Below are 24,959 nucleotides of genomic sequence, written 5' to 3'. Positions count from 1 at the left end.
TGCATTAATGAATCTACTGGCGATCAAAAATGTATTTTTAAAGGGAGTTTAGGCTAATATATCAACAAATGAGGAGCTATAAACATGATTAATATACACATTAGACTTTCCTTATCACATGTTGCTGGCAGTTTTTATCCGGTCACAGTCAAAATTCCATTCAGTTCTTTCTCCTTTTGTATAAAATACAGATTATGTGGAGACAGCAGTCTGAACAACTGCAGTTTCATCTTGTCTGCCCATTAATTATTAATGCTGTTTCAGTACTTCTTATCTATCACTGCTGAGAGATGGAGGGTTGTATTTTTATAGACATTTTCAAGTAAGAAAATAGGCTGTGTGGTATCCTTGAACTTGGCAACAGAGAAAGGATCAAAAATACTTCCAGGCTTATGCAGCCACTTGAAAGAAATGCTCAAACCCACTATTTTTACTGTTTTATTGATGGTTGGCATGATTTTTGAGGAGCAAAATGAAAGTTGAGAAAAGCACATGTCTTTTTTGACATCTTTCTTGAAAAACCATGTTCTTAAAGGCACTGAATGCAGGCCACTAAGAATATTGGTGCTTATGCATTGTCCAGATTTTACTAACACATCCACATGATTGCAGTTTAGCTTCATGTCTCCACTGTTTCAAGAATGGAGTTTGTCCTTCTCAGACGTACAATGTTGTGTTTTAGAGTTCAGGCTCTAATGGAAGGAGCACTAGCAAGGCAACTGACCTGGTACAAGTTACTCTCTATGACTCCCAATAAAATGCACAAGAAAGTGAATCTGATTCAATAAAACCTAGCATTCCAAGCAAGGTTCAGTTTATGGTAGTAATTCTTGACAGCCAATTGTTTTGATCTGTTTTGTTTATAGAACCAGTAAAATGGACAACTGTAATTGTCAATGGAAAACAATATCAAAGCAAAACCTGGTTCAAAAAGTATTTTGATAACTTGAACTTAATTTAATCTTGGGTTTATCAAGAAATGAAATGGAAACAATAAATTGAATTCCAAGACTAGGATTTTCATTATTCTAGTAAATAAAAGAGGAGGAGATCTAACCTATCATGTAGAAAAAAAATCAGAATATCAAGACACATTTTTTGTGATTAATTAAAGACCAAAATCTTCTTCCATGTTCAATTTCTTCTGTTAACATAAAAATATTCATTATTATTTAATATGGAAAATTTCTTTGTTCTTAATATGGAAACTTTTAGATCACATGAGAACAGTTAACACACACATATCTACATTTCTGTAAACATTTATATCATAATGAATTTTTCCAATTTAGCAAGTATGGCAAAGACCACTAATAGTCCTCCAAAGTCCATTGTCCTCTCATCACTTTTGTTAGAGGATACCACCAAGGTGGGAGTGATCAGGCTCATATTCATCCAAATTTTCTGCGCCTCTCTTGAAGCTACATGTGACCAAGAGGACTCCATTTTTGTCATTTACAAGGGAGTACAATTGGCATATGTGACTTTTGGGTCATGTTCTTAGAAAGAAAGCTACTTTGCCTCTGAAGGCCCTATGTGCTTAGAGAATCTACTTCAACCATGTGGACAGAAATAAAATTCTAGGTATTTGTAAAATGACCGCAAAGAAGAAACCTAGGTTTTTGTGGGAACTTGAGGAAAAGAGCACCTATTTAACCTGCTCATGTGCTGTAGCATGGAAAAGAAATAGATTTCTCTAGTGTTTCAGCCGTTATTACTATTACATTGGGTTTTTTTTGCAGCAACTTACCTTAAACTTAACACAAGCTAAGGGAAGGGTTGTAGCTGTGACTGATTGGCATTGTGGCACAGTGGGTTATGCTGCCATCTGACACATCCACATTTCATAGTGGAGCACTGGTTCAAATATGGGCTACCTCATTGTGCATGTAACTTCCTGCTAATTTGCCTACAAAGGCAAAAGATAATGGCCCAAAAGCTTGAGTTTCTGCCACCAATATGAGAGTCATGGATGGAGTTTCTGGCTCCTGGATATTGCAGTAATTTGGAGAGTAAACCAATGTGTGGAAAATTCTCTCTCTCAGATTGTAAAGAACATGGATGACAATACATAGATTGATTGCTAATGCTGTTCTGGTTTAGAGATGGTGGAACAGCAAGTAATACTGTTAAATATAACACATTTCAGTTCCTTAAATCAGAAATCCCTGGGAAACCTCTTACATAAATCCCTAGTTCCAGATTCTGTATATTGCTGCTTCCTAGATGACTTTAACTAGTTTTTGCACATTTTGACTTATGTTTGACCAAGCAGTGCAAACGCAATATTAGTCCATACAGTAGATTAAAAAGTTCAAAGCTAGATTGAGAGTTAAATGTCTCATAAGTGTCTATATTGAATCTAATGTCTAACAGGTTATGATGATAACAGTAATAATATATGAATAAAATGTTTCTTTTCATATTAAAAGCTTGGATCTAATTCATTAATTTTAATCTTAAGATTTGGACATTATTTTTCCTAGTTAAAAAATGCTTGATGAGTTTAATACAAGGTAGTGGTTGATCATAACCCTTTTTATATTGTATAGGTAGGAGATCTTGTTGCCCTGTGGCAGCCAGGAGGACCAGGAGGACCACAGAAAACTAAATGGATTTGACCTGGCTTCTGCAGAAAAAAAAAAAAAAAGCTTAAATATATGAGTGAGTTGCACAAACTATCTTCTTCGAAACATGTTTATGAGATACATAAAATCTGTTCTCTTTATATTAATAAAAATTACTTTTTTTAAAGATTTATTTTTATTACAAAGTCATATATACAGAGAGGAGGAGAGACAGAGAGGAAGATCTTCCGTCCCATGATTCACTCCCCAAGTGAGCCGCAACGGGCCAGTGCTGCGCCGATCCGAAGCCGGGAACCAGGAACCTCTTCCAGGTCTCCCACGTGGGTGCAGGGTCCCAATGCATTGGGCCATCCTCGACTGCTTTCCCAGGCCACAAGCAGGGAGCTGGATGGGAAGCAGGGCCACCGGGATTAGAACCGGCGCCCATATGGGATCCGGGGCGTTCAAGGCGAGGACTTTAGCCGTTAGGCCACAGCGCCGGGCCAATAAAAATTACTTTTTAATATAATTGTACAATTTAACTTTCCTATGAAACGTAATTATATCATTTCAGAAAGCTTAAGAAAGGTGAAATCATTTACACATAGATCATTTAGTTGGCATTAATGGTTGCTTACATTTCATGATTTGGTGGAAATCATTCCCAAAGGACAGCATCCTCTCCCTATGGCACATTGCTAAGCAAATCACAGCCTTGTAAATGTTCTGTGGTTTATCTGTGTCTTATGGCAAAAAATTTATGTCCATTTCAAGAAAGTATTTATGATCTGTTTTAACTGCTAAGTGATTCTTCTTCTCTGATCAAACACATATCCTCAACAACCTCTCACAACAGATATGTCTAAATAATGCTGAAAATCTCCAGCAAGAATTGACTGAACTGTTGTTACTGAATTCTTAAGATTTTATTAATTTTTTTTTTGCAACATCTGAGTTAGCTTCATGGGTGAAACTAAATTCACCCTCTAAAATATGGCAGTGAGAGAACAGGCTCAGGGATGGAATGGCCAGAATGGGGAAACAAGGGAAAATAACAACCCAGAGAATAATGGCTAAAAGAAGAACATTGCCACTAACTAATGAAAAACAATGTAAAAAGATAAAAGATTCAGAGAACCCTGGATCTTTAAAAGGCTGAAAGTGGGATGACAAAGATAAAAAATGATAAGAGCTGTCATGGAGAACAAAGTCAATGTGTGTGCATTATTCAATTTAAGGAATTAAAGTCAAAGGTCAAGTGTGGGTAACATTAAATATTAATAATGAAGAATAAAATAAGTAAAAAGCAAGCTAGTTGCATAAATCAATTCCAGAGCAACACCAGGCGGGGAGAGGAGAAAGGAGACTACAGCATATAGCCTACTGAAATGTTGAGATCTATTACCAATCACTAAGTATCTGTGTGTTCATGCAAAATCCCAGTGTTTGGGGTCAGAAAGCAGGGCATTTCACCAAGCCTTGGGGATTATTTAATTTGCACTTCAGTGTACTTAAAACAAAAGAGAAAACACTGACATTGTTAATAAAAGGAAAACTTATAGGAAGGCAAATGGAAAGAAACAACATGTAAGCCCTCATCACAAGCTCATTATCCCAGGACGGTCTCTGCTCAGACCGCGGAGGGGACCCCATTTCTGCCGCTGGGTGTACAGCGACACCAAGGAAGAAGCTGCTGAGAAGGACAATTAGAAAAGGGGAGTTTCGGAATGGAGATTTGGGCAAGAAGCCACACGCCAAGGTTCAAGAACCAGAATTCCTACTCCTTATGCTCTCTCTGGGAACTGTAGAGGCAGGCAGAATAGGGACAGGCCCCTTGGGGAAGAAGGGGACACTGGAGTCGGCCACTAACAACAGATTACAGCCCAATGTAAACAGTGTGCCGGACACATGTGGGTTGTAGAAAGAGTGGTGATGAATAAGCATGTATCCAGACAAGGACTTCAAACGGGAGGAGGTTGAGTGATGATGAAAATGATTCAGTGCTCCCAGAAATGACTCATGAGAGGCACAGAATGTGAGGAAAATAAAGAAGTGTCCGCATTTATCAAAGCACTCGACAAAGGATAGGGGGATGCACAATTAAGGAAACAAATCATTGGGACAGGGCGAAGGAAAAGAGAGAGCTGTAGGAGGTTTGAAAGAAGAGCTCCAGGAAGACAAGGGCAGCACTGTAACTTATGAGATTAATCCACTCTCACTGAATTGTAGTGAACACAAATTAATCTTCTAATGTTGATTTCATCCAAGAGAAGGCTCATGGGCCTTCATTTGGCCTCCACTGATCTCCCCGTTTTTCAATCCTGTCCATATACAGGCTCTTGCTCACTTTAGGTAAACTTGACATCTAGCAGGAAAGCAAGGATAGAGCCTGATTAGGTATACATCTTTAGCATTCCTGATGTACAATGTCTATATTGAATAACTATTGCACTTGGACTAAATTTTATTTAATAATAAAGTTGATCCATCAGGATCACTTGACTATTAGAGTATTTGATGGTTTGATGTGCATTTTAAGACTTTTGCTTTCTAATTTCCAAAAATATCAGTGATATTTTGGTAGGAAGTGCATTGATTAAGTAGATTGCTTTGGATAGTACAGACATTTTCATGATAATGACTCTTCTAATCCTTGAGCAAGAAATAGCTCTCCAGTTATTGTGTGCCTTGGCTCTGGGTTCCCATGCAGGGCTTGGGCAGGGTGGCCTGAGCCTCACGGCTAACCACAGACTTGGAGCTGGGTGGGTCAGATTGCCCCTGGGTGTGGCTCAGGTCTGGAGGGAGACCTAGGCCTTCAGCTCACCATGTGCTCAGAGTCAGGTAGGTCAGTTTACCCCAGGGGGTGGGGCTTGGATCTGCAGGGAGGTCTGAGTCCATCCGCCTGCTGGCTGCTCACAACATAAGGGGTCAGGCTAGCCCTGGCTCTGAGCTCCCAGGCCACATGGCTCAGGCTGAGTGGCCTGTGGGCTTCGCCCAGCACCTTTGGCACCTGGGTCATCCAGTGGTGGGATCTAGAGGGGGGAATGCATGGACCTTTAAGGTTCAAACTGACACAACAGCCCTATAGGGATTGTAGAATTGGGGTAGTTAGTAATGATCAATGCTGAATACTGCTCACTTGGTCACACTAAAGCTAGGGCTGGGGGTATAAAGCAGGGTTAGATCATAGCACCCACCAATGAGAGTCAAAACAAGAGACAGATAATGCTAGGCTTGCTCATGGCACTAACCAGCACACAAAAGAACTGCGCCTAGTGATAGATTTTGTGGGGGATGTGTAGGCCCAAATGTTTGACCTGCAATTTCAACTGGTTTGCTTGGACCTGAGGGTGGTGACAGGCTGAGCTAGGCATGACCATGGAACCACTGACACTCATGGGTACTGGGGTTGTGTACAGGCTGGGTTGGTCCACAACATCCACCTCTCACATAGATGAAAGACAGGGGACGGGCTGTGCAGAGTTGGGTCACAGCAACTACTGGCATTTGTAAGCTCTGGGGCTGAGAATAGGCCTGACTGGGGAGCTATGGGAATGCCCTGGCTGGGTTGTAGTTTCCACTGGTGAGCATGAGGGGTGGTGGTCTGTGCTAGACATGGCTGCAGTGTCCCTCAGCTTGGGCAAGGATAGGTTCTGGGGAGTGTCAGATTGGGCTAGACTCCTGCATCCACTGGTAATTGTTAAGAGCCAGAGTGGATGTAGGACAGGCTGGGCTAGGTCTCCACTCCCACTGGGCCACACGAGAACTTCATCAGGGCATGGACTAGGTATGGCTGGGGTATAACATCCAACAATGAGAACCAGATTGGGTATGGACCCGGAAGGCAAGGCTACTGTTCCTGCCATGGCAGGAGGTGGACTGAGTCAGCCTGGACCAAGGACCAACCAGTGTGCACAAGATCTGCCACTAAGGGGAAACCCAATGGAAGAGCTTGGGGAACTCCTTTGTCAGGGCACAGTCCCTGCAAGTGAGCACAAGAACCAAAGCAAGGAACACTCTAGAGCAGACCAGGTTATAGTACCTGCAGGCACACAGTGGCTCAGGTATGGAGGTGGGCCAATTTGCACCAGTTCATAACACCTATTGACAGATCTGAGAACCAGGATGGGGTGGAGAATGGGCTGGGTCTGGCTGCATCACTAGCCAGTTCACATTAGGGCTAGTACTGCGGGCTGACTGCACTAAGTTGGGGCAGCCACTCCAACCAGCATGAACTGGAATGGGGGCAGCCTGGGCCAGACCAGGCTATAGTACCCTCAGGCAAACGCCAAGGTGACATGGGCCACGCCAGACTGGGCTGCAGCACCCACCAGCACACATGACTCTGGGATAGGGATTGGGCCTGGGAGTACTGGGGCTCCAATGCAGGACCTCCAGTCATGCTGGCAAGTGTGAGAGCTGGAACTGGGGGCAGATGAGTCATAGTAGGGCTATATCACCTGTTGGCCTATATGTAAACTGGGTAAGTGGGGGAGAGCCAGGCTGGGGTAGCTGACTCTATCCACTGATACAGGCCTGAGCCAGAATAACGGCAGGTGGGTTGGGCTTTGCTGCAGCATCAGCTGGCAAGTGCCACTTGGAGAGTGCGAGATCTGGGGCGGGAAGAGGGTCCAGTGGAGGGGTTGTGGGCTCCACTGTGATGAGCTGTAACTTCCACTGGTGAGCGTAAGAACCAGGACTGGGGGTCAGCCTGGCTGTATGGGTGGTAGCACCTGCTGGCATAAATGTGTGCAGATGGGTAGAATTAGTTGGGTTGAGTTAGGCTTCAATGCTCAATGGTGTATATGCGATTTCAATGGGTATAGGGCATATCAGACGACTCCACTGTACATGCTGGCAGGCACAAGAACTGGGGGCCAGTCCAGTGGGGTCCCTCATGGTACATGAAGGTCAAGCGTGTGTTGGGCAAGGTTGGGCTGGGCCACAGCACCCACTGGCTTGCAAGGATGGAAGACAGGACAAATTGATCAATTACCCCAGTGAAACTTGACAGCAACTTTCTGGACCAATGGAGATTCAGAAGTAGACTATGGCAGTCAATCAATCTCGGAAAGATTTTCTCATCCATGGAGTGGCAATATGAGCAACATCTCAGAACTACTGAAAACACATGAACAGAATCCTCAGAAAATGCTCCACAAGGCGGAACTTGGAATGACATGGGGTGGCAGTTCCCCAATCCCTGGTGTAATGCAGCATTTGGGAAACTGGGCGTGGTTTCTCCTATTGTATCCCCATCTCCCCCATATATGTGAAGAAGAAGAAAATGTGTAAGCAAAGGTCTCACCCACTATCCCCTGATCCTCGACCCTTCCCACCCTGATCAGCTATGTAAACATCAATAATAAAAGAAAAAAAAATTTCCAATGTAGAGATCTTTCAATTCTTGATTAAATTTAATATTCAATATCTGTTTTTGTGTGTGTGGCTATTGTGAATGGGTTTGTTTATTTCACTTTTGGTGAGTTCATCATGTCCATTAGTAAATGAATGGATTAAAATGCATGTATGTATACATATATGCACACACTATAGAATATTATTCAGCTATGAGAATGAATGAAATGTCATCATTTGCATCAAAATAGATGCAACTGGAAAACCTGATTAGCAAAAGAAGCTGGACAAAGACAAGTATTACATGTTCTCCATTATGCGGGAAAGTAAAAATTGAAAAAGAAAAAAAAACTCAAAAGCAAGAAGAGAAATCCTATATGTATCAGTATCAGTATCAGTATCATTGCAAACATGATTTGTGAAATATTGTCGTATGTCTTTGTCAAGCCAATATTTAGAAACAGTTTATGATTACAGGATTAATTGTAGGAGGACATTGTGACCCTAAAAGGTCAGTGAGCACAGGATTACAGTTGGTTGGATAATATTTGGAGGAGAATAACCAAATGGCTACCTTTTGTATACCTTATTGGATATCATCTGCATATGTATATGAGAACACCTGGTGGAATATACAAGACAAAAGGCGTTCCAAACAAGCATTAATGGTTTTGTTGATAAGCTCAGCACTTCCTCCCTTATCCTATATGACCCTCAGAGTATAAAGTCTGATGCTACTAATAAACCTCGGCTTTTGACCATCAGTCAGGGTCCACGTGTTATTATCGGCTCCGTGCACCAAGTCCATCGCTGCGGGACAGCGACAACTGGCGCCTGAACAGGGACTTGAAAGAAGAAAAGAAAGTGCAGCGGAGACCCCCACAGAAAGTGGTGAGTGGGACAATGGGCCAGAACCAGTGTAGGGCACAGTCTTCTATCTCTATTATGCAGAATTTTTTAGTGAAAAGTGGAGTGAAGGTAACTAGGCAGCAATTGCGTTCTTATTTAGAGCTTGTTAGTGAATATAATCCTTGGTCTCCAGATGAATGGACACTAGAAACTGGACTTAAGAATTTTACTCAGAAAAATGGTGAAAAGGCCGGAAGGATAGAAGATATTCAAGTTAGTTTTTGGATTATATCGGCTTTAATTAGAGCTATTATTATAATTTTAGAAGGGGAATCTGCAAGAAATTCCTCTAAGGGAGACACCCCCAAAATGTAGCTAAAAAAAAAGTGTTTCATAGTACGGACAAGGAAGAAAGAGAAAGGGAATCCTTAAGAGACCCACCTAACAGGAAAGGACGCTGTAATATGGCTAAAAAAGAAACGCCTCATAGTACAGATAAGGAGGATGGCCAAGAGGAGCCCGTGAGAGATTTCCCTAACTGGACACGCCACCGTAATGTGGCTAGGAAAGAAATGGCTTATACTACAGATGAAGATGAGAAAGAATGTGTGAGAGACCCTCCCACGAGGAGATGCCACTGTAATGCAGCTAAAAGAGAAAGGCCTTATACTACAGATGTGGAAATTAGGAAAAGAAAACTTGGAAGATGTTACCATAATGTGACTGAAAATGAAATTAGAACTAAGAAAAAGAAAATTTTCAGTGTTAAACAGCAGGATTTCTCTAGTGAGGTAAATGAGGCTGGGATAAAGCAACAGTTAAATATCAGCCCATGCCGTCTTGCTCTTAAATCTGATCAAAAACGTTTCCAAATGTCTGATGTTCTCCGGAGATCTCATGAATTCCGATTGCTTTTTCCAATCATACTTAGTCAAGAAAATAACCAACCTAGCTATGAAAGCCTAGATGTTAATGCCATCATAGCTTTTAAAAAGGCTTGTGTGTCCTACGGACCTACTTCTTCTTATGTGTGGGAATATTTAAATGGCTGGAGCCAGGGAGCAAACTGGATTCCTTATGATTTTGAAGTAATAGCAAAAATAGGGTTTTCTCCTTCTCAATATTTACAATGGAAAATGTGGAGAAGCGATATGGCTAAAGAAAAACTGCTGTCCTTAGGAGCATCAGGTCGGCAACTCCCTGGTGGAGGACAATTGACTTATGATATGTTGGTTGGAGATGGACAGTGGGTTACTACAGAGCAACAGATACAGCTACCTCAAGCTGCGCTCTTGCATATATGAGACGTAGCATTGTGGGCATGGGAGAAAACTGAAACTGGGTCTGAATTTGCAGGCAGTTATACAAAAGTCATTCAAGGAGCCAGAGAATCTTATGCTGATTTTGACAGACTCTAGAAAAACAAGTTAGGGGAGAAGGCACTAGGAAATTGTTGTTAAAGCAACTGGCCTTTGATAATGCGAATGAGGACCTCCAGGCTGTTATTCGTCCTATAAAAGAAAGAGAGGATCTTCTGGGTTACCTGAAAGCCTGTCACAACATAGGGACATTCAAACACTGTGCCCGCCCAGCAGCACTTGAAGCTTTTGCTATTCAAAAACAAATGAAGGCTAAATGTTTCAATTGTGGCAAGCCAGGACACCTTAGAAAAGATTGCCGAATGCTTCCTTCAACTCAAAAATACCATGGGGATACTTTTAACAGTCACTCCCCTGGAATATGTCCTAAGTGCCAAGAGGCCAACACTGGAAAAAAGAATGTAAATCCAAATTTTACCGTGATGGCAGATGCCTGTGGCCAGAAGACTCTGGGAGGGGTCAGCCCCAGGTCCCAAACATTCACAGGTTTACAAAATGGGAATCTGCAGAGAAGCTACAAACTTAAAACTGCCACTGTCTCATTGCCCCACCTGTGCTCCTCACCCTGCAAGTATAAATCCTGGAGGCTGAAATTCCAATCAGTTGTGGTGTATGCATGTTATTCATATAGCACTTTTTCCTATACAGCATTGCTTAATTATGTATACTAATTTTTAAGTACAAGTCTTTATATTAAGTTAATTTTTATGTTCACTGTCTCATTAAGTTCTCATTGTTTAAAATTAACAAAAGTGATGTTCTTGCTTTAAGGAGTGTTTGGGTGATGTCATTATCTCATTATAAAGTGAATGTTTGCTGTTTTGTTTGTTAATGTACCCAAGTTGTGACCGCATGTCTTTTGGAATATCTTATAATGCTGAGGAAGCTGGCCTTCAGTTTAATGGCTAGCTTTCACAATAATCACCAATTTCAAGGTCTTTTGTTGTGGTAGATGTTTAGCAAACTGACTTCATCTGTATATCCATTGCAACTTTTGGGAGCTTGGAATTCAAAGAAGATACTAGGCTTTTGTAAATCTTGAGGGTTTTTGGGGGGGACATTTAATAAAAATGTGAAATTTTATCATAAATAATTTGGTATAAAATTGAACTCGAACACTATTTGATTATTTCAAGGTATAAGTTAATGTGATATTCATTGTCTACAAAGTGTTTGCATGTATTAATTGCATGTATTCTTGTGTTTTTGGCTGGTTATCAAATCTCTCACTGCCTTTAACGTGTCAAGGTTTTGTATTTGTTTTAAAGATATTTGAGTGATGATCTCGCATCAATAACCAATTGTAATCTATCATGTGTTATGCTAATGTCAACAACAAATCTTGTTTCAGATATTTTTAGCTATCCTTAAAAAAGCATTTAAGAATTCAAAGGTTTCAAATCCTAGGGATTCCCTTGGTATTCTTACGAGGCCTCAAGAATGCCAACGGATCTATCTCTCGTTTTGTGGAGACAGTAGACCAGGCTATTGGATTATACTAAGATTATTGCCAAATAGCAAATGGAGTAAAATTTTATTGTGTCAAAACGTTGTATACATCCATGGAGTTGTGAAGGTTTAATTTTAGTTTGCGTTGCTAATTATGTATTCTTAGCATGGCTGTATTGCTGGGAAGACTGAAACTTGCAATTTTAGATTGATGCAGGGATTTCATAGCGTGATCAATGTTTTTGTCTGAGTTTCTCAGTTCAAAACTATTGATTTAATGGCGTTTCACTTACTGGTTTCTGGTGAACACTACTACTAAGCTTGGTTGAGAATATTTTCAAGTCTCCAAAAGTGTGTGTGTGTGTGTGTGTGTGTGCACGCGCATTCATGTGTGTCTTAACATTTTGTCCTTTGTAAAAAGTTGTTTCAAATTGTTATCATGTGTTGCTGTTTGTTTATCAAGAGCAGGTTGCCTTGGGGCTGTGGCAAACTGCAGCCACACCCAGAGCTTTCTGATAGGATTGTAAAATCACAAAGATGTTAAAGTTATGCTTTAAAAGCAGAGGGGGGAATATGCTATCCCTGTAAATGCATTAATTTGGCCTTACTCACCTTAAATTTTGTTCAGATTTTGTCTACTGGTGATCACCAGCTCTGCGTCACTAGAGGCTGGTTGCAGGCCCAACACAGATGCCTTTGGTTTGATGGAGGGACCCAGCCACTCACAAGTGGAGAAGTCCTGACCCCTTGCTAACTGTGGGAAGAGGGTTGGTTTGTGTTTTTCCAGAAACTGAGCTGCAGCCTGTGTGGGTGCCAGCTGGTAATGTAAAGCCCTGGACTCCATTCACTGGAGGAAGCGCCTGCAGTAAGACAACTTCGCGACTTCATTCTGAAAGATCCATCGCCATCAAAGAGACATTGGAAGAGGAGGAGGAGGCCAGACCCCTCCCAACACCGGGTGACATGAGGGATCCTAAGAGATTGGTGCATCAAGCGCAACTGTCCTTGACATTATGATGCATTTCATAAACACTAATAATCCGTGGGAAAGGTTATGCTCTTGTCCCTAGAATTTCCTGATGGATCCTCAAAACTGGCTCATCTGACCTTGAAAGTGCTGCAGCTCCCCTGAACTCAACACTGCCCCTGGAGAAGATGGAACCCCCAGTGGAGCTGCCTCTAAGAACTGAAAAGCTAAATTTGTTTAATATTCCTCTGGTTCCACTACAGGTCAGGAGTGCAGAGAAATTCTCCACCTTCTTAGAATGTTTGAGGAAGACTTTAAGTGTAACTTGTTATTTATAGATTTTAATGACATTAGAAAAGCCATAGAAATTTGTGGTGGTATCCAAGGACGACTCTGACACCCTCTTAAAGGAGGTTGTGTGTATAGAGCAAGGGGGATGTCAGGGTGGAGCAGGAGGATAAGAGGAGCCCTCTATCCTACTCCCGGAGACCCCCGGAGGCCTCCCATGTGCTTTCGCTGCAGAAGCAGTGGATATCTGCCTCATCAAGAACCGTATCCTGACTGCCAAGGAGATCACAAGGAAGATGAGTGAGTGCCCTTGGAGGCCGAGAACTCTGAGGTCAGTCCTTTCCTATTGGATTTCTCACAAGGGATTGAAGCAGCCCAGTACCCTGCTCAGAGGGTCTGGTGACCTGGGAACTTAAGCCAGGAACCCCGGGAGGCACTCAGAGACAAAAGGATTGTTGGAGGAGCTTCCTCTAGTTCTTAACTAGTTCCAGCCTTGGCTCCCAGCCCTCTCTTACACCAACCATCAGGGTTGCTTGTGAGCCCCATGTAGAGTTAAATTCTTCCTCACTCACTAAGTTGTTGGTGATTTCCCTGCTCACCTGCCTAAGAAAAACAGTGCTTAATCACTATAAACTGCAAAGTTTAAATTGGGTTAAGAGTCTCCCTGAAAAGCTTTTATCAATTTAAAACTGTTAATGCTAAACAAGATGTAACTGTAAAGAACTTTGATGTTATATTTGAACTCAGCTGCTATGTATGTCAATGTTGGTCTTTACACTGTTCCTGTGCCACTCTGATTTCGGTTAAATAATATTGTTTCTCCCCATTTTTCTGCTCTCCCAAGAGCATGTTCCCCCTACATATATCATTCAGGCCTAATTTTACAAAACACAGAAGGGGGATTTGTAGGACATTGTGACCCTAAAAGGTCAGTGAGCACAGGATTACAGTTGGTTGGATAATATTTGGAGGAGAATAACCAAATGGCTACCTTTTGTATACCTTATTGGATATCATCTGCATATGTATATGAGAACACCTGGTGGAATATACAAGACAAAAGGCGTTCCAAACAAGCATTAATGGTTTTGTTGATAAGCTCAGCACTTCCTCCCTTATCCTATATGACCCTCAGAGTATAAAGTCTGATGCTACTAATAAACCTCGGCTTTTGACCATCAGTCAGGGTCCACGTGTTATTATCGGCTCCGTGCACCAAGTCCATCACTGCGGGACAGCGACATTAATGACCTGTGCTTGTTTTAAAATTTATTATATAGGAGTGAGATAGTCATATTTTCATTGGATTATTGTTTTTTCTCCTTTCCTACAATCCCACTGAATTAGGGACTTATTAAATTTCTTCTTGAAGTGCCTTAAGCCTTTGACTATAATATAAATTAAAAATATGCATCTTAAAACCTGAAGAAGAAAAAGAAACAAAGGAGGGAAGAAGGAAGAAAGAAAAATGGGAAGGAGACAATATTATATTTCTAGAATTGCATCCATGAATTATACTGAATACGTTCTTGTTGTGTTAACATCAGAGTGACATGAAAAATTAAAATTAAAAAAAAAACACAATAAATTTGGAACAGGAGCTTCTCTTTTTCATCTTGGAAGAACTTGAATCTATCAGAAATATCTAACAGACATTTCCTTACCTTGAATGAAGTAGCAGATCTGTGTTTGGTCTGTTTTTGACTACCTGCTTAATTGCCAGATATTGGATAGTTGATGCTTTTTCATCTGTTCTACAGACCCTGTCCACTGTGATGAGAATAGCAAAGTTTCCAAGAAGATTGGTTTTGGTATTATTTCAATTATATTTCTTACCAAACTTCCACTGATTGCCAAACTAGTGTTATGGGAGCAATTCACCTTAACTGATGCATTTTTTCCTGACACTAATGCTTGCTCCTTTGTTAGTCACCGTTATTTTCAAAATAAATTTCTTCAGGGAAAGCACCTAGAGTCACCAAGATGAACATTATGAAACACAGAGGGTTCTCTCACTGGAATTGCAGATTATCAAATATGACCAATGAACAAAAATGAAAAAAATTCTCAGCAAAGTACCAGTAACTCAAATCCAACTGTGGATCAACAATATTTTTCATTTATGCTCAGATGGAATATACACCAGGGATACAAGTATACTTAAATTTTGCTAATGAATAAATATATTAACAGAATGAAGAATAAAAAAATGATCATATCAATACAAACACAAAAAGTATGCAGAAGAATCAAGATGGCAGAGTAGGTAACGACACATTTAAACAGATCGAGAAATACTAGCCAGTGTGAGTAGAGAGGGCACATTCCAGGAAATAGGAGAGGACAGAACATTAGCAGAGGGGTACCTGGAGACTGATAGACATGGGAAAGCAGCAAAAACAACTGTGCGGTGTTGCAGTGACTGATACTCCAGCAGCATTCAGGCAACGGCTATCTGAACTGCACCAACAGCTGGAACTCCACCAGCAGCCGGGACTCCACCAGCAACAAGGTGGGAAGAGACATTTACTGGGAGCTCCAGAGGTGAACTCAGAGAAAGAACTGCCCATCCTGCTGGTCTGTTTGATTTGATCAGGAATAGAGACAGAGCGGAGGGCTCAGACAGGTGATGCGAGAGCAGGGTGGATTTCACAGTCCAGTTTGCTTCCTAGAGCCGAATTAGGCACCATTTTGTTCAAGGAGGCAAAGGTTATGGGGCAGGACTACACATGCATGGAGTTCGGAGTGAACTCATTTGTGACTTAGTAAACTGCAACAACATGGAATTCTATATGTTCCACCCAAGACAGGTCCGGGTAGCCCTCAGACCTGATGGCCAGCAGGTCAAGAACTCTAGTAGTGGCACATTAGGTGCCATTTCTTACAGTGTGGCAAAGAATTTAAGACTGCAGGGGACAACAGTGAGCTGCATATGCACTGAGCTTGACAGGAAGTCACCGAGCTCAGTGCATTACACTGGTCCCACAAGGAAAATAATACTGACTATGGCATTGTACAGGTAAAAATAGGTCCATGTGGCCCTCAGACCTAATGGCCAACAGGTTCTGGCAAGAACAGCACAACCAACAACAACTTGGCTATATAGGGCACCTGGTGTCTCCCTAATCCTGGGACCTACTCCAACTAGAAATGGGAGAAAGGTTGTACAGGCAACAGTGCAGCCTCAGCATGGTATCACAAGAGATGAAGACTGGTGACCCAGGAGTTGGGGTTACGGAGACCATGGTGGAAATCTAGCATAAGAACCCAGACCTGGAACTCGCTGGAGAGAGTGGCACAAGTGACTGCAAACAAGGAGACGTGCACCAACTGACTGCAAACAAAGAGCTGTGCACCAACTGCAATAAGTGTGACAGAGCTTAGAAACCTGCCCAAGAAGAATCTGATAATCAAAAGTACAATGAGGAAGAACAAAAGAAGAGACAGAGGCACAATGAATATTACTGAAGACTCCCTTGCAAAGGAGCAAAACCCTTTGTCAACTTCAGAGTTCACTGAGGAAGACATCGAGAAAATGGGGGGTACGGAATTCAAAATACTTGTTATAAAACTTCTTATCAACAATGAGAAGCATGTAAAGCAGGCATTCAAGGAATTCAAGGAATATGTCACACTGGAAATGAATCAAATGAAAGTTGATATATCAGAAATGAAGAATACAGCGGGGCAAATTAAAAGAACAGTAAAGAGTCTCCAGAATAGAATGAAGGAGGCAGAAGACAAAAATCTCAGAATTGGAAGATTTTTCCTGTCACTAGGAGGAAACAAACAAAAAGCTGGAAGCAGAGCTGGGTCAAACTTAAAAATATATTCAAGTATTGAAAGACACTATTAAAAAACCAAAAACAAGAGTTACGGGATTTCCAGAAAGTGCAGAAAGGGAAGCTGGATTTACAAATGTGTTTAATGAAATAGTAAGAGAACATTTCCCTAATCTAGAGAAAGAATTGGGAAATAACATCAAGGAAGAGCACAGAACTCCCAGCAGGCTTGACCAAAAGCGATCTTCACCAAGACACATGATAATCAAGCTCTCTTTTAATCTATCATAAGGAAAAGATCCTTAAATGTGCATAAGAAAAATCAACTGACATATAAAGGAATGCCAATTAAACTCACAGGAGACCTCTCACAGGAAACTCTACAGGCCAGAAGAGAATGGAGCCACATATTCCAGATTCTAAAAGCAAAAAATTGTTGGCCCAGGATAACGTACCCAGCAAAACTTTCCTTTATCTTTGAAAATGAAATAAAATTCTTCCACAGTAAAGAAAATTTAAAAAAATATGCCTCTTCCATACCTGCCCTGCAAATGATACTTTAAAAAGTTGTCTTGACAGAGAAAAAGAATATTGCCCACCAAAACCAAAGGCAAATGCAAAGAACATCCCAGTAAAGTCACAACAGAAGACTAAATCAATGAACAACCCATTGCTAAAATGACAGAACCAAAACACTAACCATTTATATTAACTCTGAATGGAAATGGCTTACACTCATCGATCAAATGTCATAGATTAGTAGATTAAAAAACAAAGCCCGTCTCTTTGTTGCCTATAGGAAACACTTTTTACCAACAAAGATCAGCGGAAACTGAATCTCATGGATTTTGATTTTTTTTTTTTTAGTTTCATCTCTTCAAAATACTTTCTTCTGGTTAAATTCTTCAGTGACTCATTGATCATACAGAAGCATCATTTTCTTCAAGAAGGTTCTTGATTTTCTTTTTAATTTCTTCAGTGACAAATTACTCATTCAGTAGCATGTTATTTAACTTCATGTTGTTCTTAATTTCTTTTTTTTCCCCTTCCTGTTGTTTATTTTGTTTTGTGGCTTTTCATTTAAGTAGACATATAGTAACTGTGTGATGGAGACTATCGTATCTTGCAGCATGTTATTTAACTTCATCGCATTGTAAATTTCTATTTTTCTTTCTGTTAATTCTGTTTTGTGGCTTTTCATTTAAGGAGACATATAGTAACTGTGTAATGGAGACTGTCATATCCAGATGTGAGGATACAATGTAGTATGCATCTCTACTTCCAGACAAACATGGACTCCCAATGCAATTGCTTACTATACCTTGACAATAGGTTGCTGGACTCTCTGCCATTGTCCATACCCACAATGATGGACATATGACTGTGTATGAAGAACTATACTATAACAATGATACAGGGGAACTCAGTGAGGCAGAGAGGGATTTAGGGAGGGGATAAGAGAAATCCCAGGGCCTATGGAATTGTATCATGAAATGATAATAATAAAAATAAGTTAAGGGCCCGGCGGCGTGGCCTAGCGGCTAAAGTCCTCGCCTTGAAAGCCCCGGGATCCCATATGGGCGCCGGTTCTAATCCCGGCAGCTCCATTTCCCATTCAGCTCCCTGCTTGTGGCCTGGGAAAGCAGTCGAGGACGGCCCAATGCATTGGGACACTGCACCCGCGTGGAAGACCCGGAAGAGGTTCCAGGTTCCCGGCATCGGATCGGCACGCACCGGCCCGTTGTGGCTCACTTGGGGAGTGGATCATCGGAGGGAAGATCTTCCTCTCTGTCTCTCCTCCTCTGTGTATATCTGGCTGTAATAAAATGAATAAATCTTTAAAAAAAAAAATAAGTTAAAAAAAAAAGAAAAACAAAAAAGTATTCAATAATTTTCAACATCCGGTCATGACAAAGAACTCTGAACAAACTAAGTATGACAGAAATCACCTCAATTTAACTAAGATTATATATGACAAACATAGCCAATACAACATTGAATATAGAAAAACTGAAAGCATATCGATATGAAATTTGGAACCTTTGTTCAATATTGTGCTGGAAGTTTTTAACCACAAAATTAGGCGAGAGAAAGAGATTAAAGCCATTCAAATATGAAATGAAAATGTCAAATTATCTTTGTTTGCAAATGACACAATTCCATATGGAAAAACTGAAAAACTCAACTGAGAAACTATTAAAACTGTTGAAGCAATCCAGAAATGAGGCAGGATACAAAATCAAAAGTAAAAATTAAATTGGCTTTTTTAAGCCAATTTCAAAATCACGCAGAAAGAAACTATAACAGCAACTTCATTCATAAAAGCTACAAAAAATTAGTAAAATACCTTGGGGTAAATTGTACCAAGTGTATTAATGGGCTTTATAATGAAAATTATGAATTCTTATGAAAGAAATTGAAAAATATAGGAAAAATGGGAAAAGTTTCCACACTAACAGTTACACACTAATGAAAAGAATTGATAGGATCAATGCAATCCCCATCAAAATACCAAACAGATTTTCACAGAACTAGGAAAAAAAATCCTAAAATTCAAATATGCACAAAGGCCCTGAACGCCAAAGTAATAATTAACAAAAACAACAAAAAGAGCAGGACAGGAAGCATCACAATGTCATATTTTAAGACATATGATAGAAAGATTGTAACAAAGCAGCATGGAACTGCCAAAAAAACCAGACCTTGAGACCAATGTAAAAGAATGAGATCTAAGAAATGAATCTATACATCTACAGGTAACAGATCTCTGACAAAGATGCCAAAAACATACCCTGGAGAAAGAACAGTCTTTTTAATAAGTGATGCTAGGAAAACTGTATTTCCACATGATATGCACCTGATAAAGAATCAAACTCCAGATGCTATTAGGAGCAGTTAAAATTCAATGAAAAGCTTTCAAGGAAATAAGAAGCGAGAGAAAGAGCTACATAGACATTTTTTTCAAAAGAAGATATATAAATGGCCAACAAACACATGAACAAATTATTTGGTATTGCTAGCCATTAGAAAGATACAAACAAAACAACGAAACATCACTTCACTTCTGTCAGAATGGCTATTATAAAAATTTTGTTACTAAAAAGTACTTGCAAGGATATAGAAAAAATAAAATTCTTACTCATTGTTGGCTATAACACAAATTTAGCTCAGTCATTTTGGGAAACAGTATGATGGGTTCTCAGAAAGAAAAAAAAAAGAAAACCAAAGGAAATAAAATTAGTACATGGAAAAAACACCTACATACTCATGTTCATTGCAGTACTAGTCATCATATTAAAGGTCTGGAAACAATCTAGGGCTCCACTGATGGACTCCAACCTAGGACTCCATGACTGGCAATGAGAATGTGATACCCTTATATGCTAGGATACTACTCATACACTAAAAGAATAAAATGATTACATTTGCACTTCTGGTTACATACATGAAAAAATAGCATATGAAAAAGATACGTGAACCCCCATATTCATTACAGTACTAGTCACAATAGCCAAGGTAGAGACTTATTCTAGGTTTCTTATTTGAGGAATGGGTAAAGAGAATATGGAGTAAACATACAATGAAATATTATTCAGCTGTTAATGAGAATGAACTCTTGACATTTGAAGTAAAAATGAAATGAACCAAAAATCTTTATTAGATGATATAAACAAAACAGAAAAACAAATATCACATTTTATGTCTCATATATGAAAGTCAGACAATAGTGCAATCAGACACATGCATCACATGTTTAGTGCTTTATAGCACAGTTAGGAGCACAGTGTAAAGAAATAGAAGGGGGAGCTGGTGAACTCCATGCTCAAAGAAAAAAATCAGGAATGGAAAAGTTAACTGTTTGATTCTTTCATGCTCTTAATATGAGTTGAACTATTTATTGCATTGTACCCCCATAAAATACATAAGTATTACATGTTAATTCAAAATTTTAAAATAATCAAAAGAATAAATAAGTAAATTAGTCAAAATATATAATATGTAGTTTTCAAAAAAGAAGGAAGAGAAGAAAGAGGTAGAGGACACAATCAGGAAGATAACTTTTTGATGATCCTATTATATTCAAAAATAGATGCTAACATTTTTGTATTTAACTTCACCATTATTTTTAAGGCATGGTCATTTTTTTAGAAGACAGAATTATTTTGTAAATATTGCTCTTTTATTCCATGTTTTTCACTTACAAAATGACATATTTATTTTTCCAGGGTCAGTAAACATTTTTAAATGCTAGATAATCAGTATTTTCAGCATTTCTGGCAAGATGGTCTCTGTCACAACTATTCAGCTCTACCTTGTAGAGTAAAAAAAGCTACAAATAACACACAAATATAAGAATATGGCCATATTCAAATAAAACTGTATTTATAAAAGCAGATGAATAAAATTTAGCCCATAAGTCATAATTTTTCAAAACTCTTTCATAAACGAGTCATCTAAGGTGTTATTGATAGTGGCCTCCCTGGTCTCCAATCCAGACAGGACCTCACAAGTTGCCATTCCAACCATCTTTTCACCTGTATTATTCTCATTTCATTTCTAATACTCTCTATTTGACTGATATCTTTCCTTTATACATGTCTTAAAGGTCTGCCTCTCTTTAATTCGGGAGCTCATTTTTTCTGAGTATCTGGAAGACAGTCTTGTCTAATGATGTTAGGGAGCTCTGAGCTTGTGTTATACACCGTTTTTCAACCTCTCTCTGCCCAGAACAACTGTGCATTAATAGAGGGTCTTCATTTATGTCCCTCATCTGCTTCTCAAAACCCATGGAAGGCCAATCCTTACATGTATAACAATAGTTTCACCCCTTCTACCAACCAGTTTTAAATTTCTTCATCATTTAACATTATGCTTTGCGTTGTGGATCCTTCATTGCCCCAACTTCCTCTGCATAAAAAAAAAAATTATCTTAAACAACAAACCCACAAATAAAACCCTTGTTTAAAAAAAATAGAGAAGTAAAAAGTACCCTTAAATCTCCATATCAAGTGTCTAGTCGTTCCAGGTTTTTCTTACCACCCTATTCTTAACACTCACCTTTCTATGAAGAGCTTTCCCTGAAAAGATCTCAGTAGTCTTCTCATCATTTATCTTCTAACTGCAATCACCTTACCAATACTTTTCCCCCTGAGTTTCAACATGCCTGTATTCTCTACTCAGAAAGAAACAACATGGTCATAAAGAATAAACAACTTATCAGAACTTATGGGACACAATCAAGGTGGTGCTGAGAGGACAGTTCATTTCAATTAATGCTTATCTCAAGAAACAAGAAAAGCACCAAGTAAATCAGCTAATCTTACAGTTGAAGGAACTAGAAACACAACAACAAAGCAATCCTAAGACTAGTAAAAAAAAAAGAAATTATCAAAATAAGGGAGGAAATAAACCAAATAGAGACCAAGAGGACTGTACACAAGATTAATCAATCAAAGAGTTGGTTCTTTGAGAAAATCAACAAAATAGACTCCCCACTAGCTTGACTAATTAAAAAAAGGAGGGAGAAAATACACATCAATAGTATTAGAAATGAGAATGGAGATATAACAACAGATACCTTATAAACACAAAGAATCATCAGGAACTATTATAAGCAACTATATGCGAACAAATCAGAAAACCTAGAGGAAATGGACAGATTTTTGAACATATACAATCCACCAAAATTGAATCAAGAAGCAATTAACAATCTAAATAGCCCAATAACACGCACTGAGATTGAATCAACAATTAAAGCCCTCCCAACCAAGAAAAGCCCGGGACCAGATGGCTTCACCGCTGAATTCTACCAAACGTTCAAGGAGGAACTAACCCCAATCTTACACAAGCTTTTTCAAACAATAGAAAAAGAGGCAATTCTTCCAAACTCGTTCTATGAAGCTAATATCACTATAATACCAAAGCCAGAGAGAAACAATAGAACAAGAGAACTACAGACCGATATCCTTGATGAACATAGATGCAAAGATCTTCAATAAAATACTGGCCAACAGGATCCAACAACACATTAGGCAGATTATTCACCCGGACCAGGTGGGATTCATCCCAGGCATGCAGGGATGGTTCAACATTCGCAAAACAATAAATGTGATACATCACATCAACAAGTTGACTCATAAAAATCATATGATCCTCTCAATAGATGCAGAGAAGGCATTTGATAAAATCCAACACCACTTCATGTTAAAAACCCTAAACAAGATAGGCATAGAAGGAACATTCTACAACATAATCAAAGCAATTTACAATAAACCCAATGCCAGTATCATACTAAATGGGGAAAGACTGGAAGCCTTCCCGCTAAAATCTGGAACTAGACAGGGATGTCCACTCTCACCGCTACTCTTCAATATAGTTTTGGAAGTCCTTGCCAGAGCTTTTAGACAAAAAAAAGTAATTAAAGGAATACAAATTGGAAATGAGGAATTGAAATTATCGCTATTCGCAGATGACATGATTCTCTACATAAGAGAACCAGAAGACTCAGTCAAAAGACTATTGGAACTCATAAGAGACTTTGGCAAAGTAGCAGGATATAAAATTAATGAACACAAATCAATGGCACTAGTGTATACAAATAATTCCACCGCTGAGAAAGAAATTGTAAGTACAATTCCCTTTAAAATAGAGGAAAGGAATCTTAAATACCTAGGAATTAAGTTAACTAAAGATGTGAAAGACCTCTATGATGAAAACTATAAATCATTTAAAAAAGAAATAGAAGAAGACGTTAAAAAATGGAGAACCTTATCATGTTCTTGGATTGGCAGGACCAACATTATCAAAATGGACATATTACCGAAAGCAATATACAGATTCAACGCAATCCCAATCAAAATCCCAGCAACATTCTTCTCAGAAATAGAAAAGATGATACAGAAGTTCATCTGGAATCACAAAAGACCATGAATAGCTAAAGCTGTCTTGAAAAATAGAAATCAAACTGGAGGAATCACAATTCCAGACCTCAAGACATACTATAGAGCAGTGGTTATCAAAACAGTCTGGTACTGGTACAGAAACAGAGAAGAAGATCAGTGGAACAGAATAGAAACACCAGAAGGGAATTCACACATGTATAGTCAACTAATCTTTGACAAGAAAACAGAAAACAATCCAGGTAAAAAACCTGGTCTATTCAATAAAAGCTGTTGGGACAAATGGATAGCAGCTTGCAGAATAAAGGAGCCGGACCCGCACCTGTCGCACTATACAAAAATCAGCTCTAATTGGCTCAAGGACCTAAACCTACACCCAGAAACCATTAAACTACTAAAGGAAAACATAGGAAGCATACTCCAAGATATAGGAACAGGGAAAGACTTTTTAGAAAAGACGCCTAAAGCAACAGCGATCAAATCCAAAATGAACAAATGGGACTATATCAAACTAAAAAGTTTCTGTACAGCAAAGGAAACAATTAAAAAAGTGAAGAAACCAACAGAATGGGAAAAAATTTTTGCATTCTACACAAGTGACAGGGGACTAATATTTAGGATCTACAAAGAGCTTCAGAAACCCAGGGATAGTGAAAAAACAAACCCTGTAGCAAAATGGGCAAAGGAAATGAACAGACATTTCTCAAAAGAACAGATTCAAATGGCTAACAAACATATGAAAAAATGCTCAGGCTCTTGCCATCAGAGAGATACAAATGAAAACCACCTTGAGGTACCACCTAACTCCTGTGACACTGGCCTACATTCAGAATTTGAAAAACAACACATGCTGGCGTGGATGTGGGGAGAAAGGTACCCTCCTTCACAGCTGGTGGGAGTGTAGGCTAGTACAATCATTGTGGAAATCCATACGGAGAGTGCTTGGAAAATTGCAAATAAACCTGCCATATGACCCAGCAATCCCGCTCTTAGGAATATACCCAACAGAAGTAAAATCTGCATATGAGAAGGGAATCTGTAATCCTATATTTACAGCAGCACAATCCACAATAGCAATGACATGGAAACAAACCAGAAGTGTGTCTAAGGAAGAATGGTTAAAAAAACTGTGGTACATCTACTCAATGGAATATTATTCAGCTGTCAAGAAGAATGATATTATTCTATTTAAAACCAGGTGGTCCCAACTAGAAACCATTATGCTCAGCGAAATGAGTCAATCACAAAAGAATAAATACCATATATTCTCTCTCATATAAGGAAGCCAACATGGAAAGGGTAACTCCAATAGTCCATTGAGCATCTGTTGGCTGTTTTGGCTGTGTCTCAGATGTTTTGATGTTTTTATGTCAGTTTATTTGCTTCCAAATAATTTCTTTTCTCTAGTGGAGTTCATCAAG

The sequence above is a fragment of the Ochotona princeps genome, chromosome 1 (genome assembly GCF_030435755.1).
Source record: "Ochotona princeps isolate mOchPri1 chromosome 1, mOchPri1.hap1, whole genome shotgun sequence".
Taxonomy (NCBI): Eukaryota; Metazoa; Chordata; class Mammalia; order Lagomorpha; family Ochotonidae; genus Ochotona; species Ochotona princeps.
Note: the sequence above shows the minus strand (reverse complement) of the source record.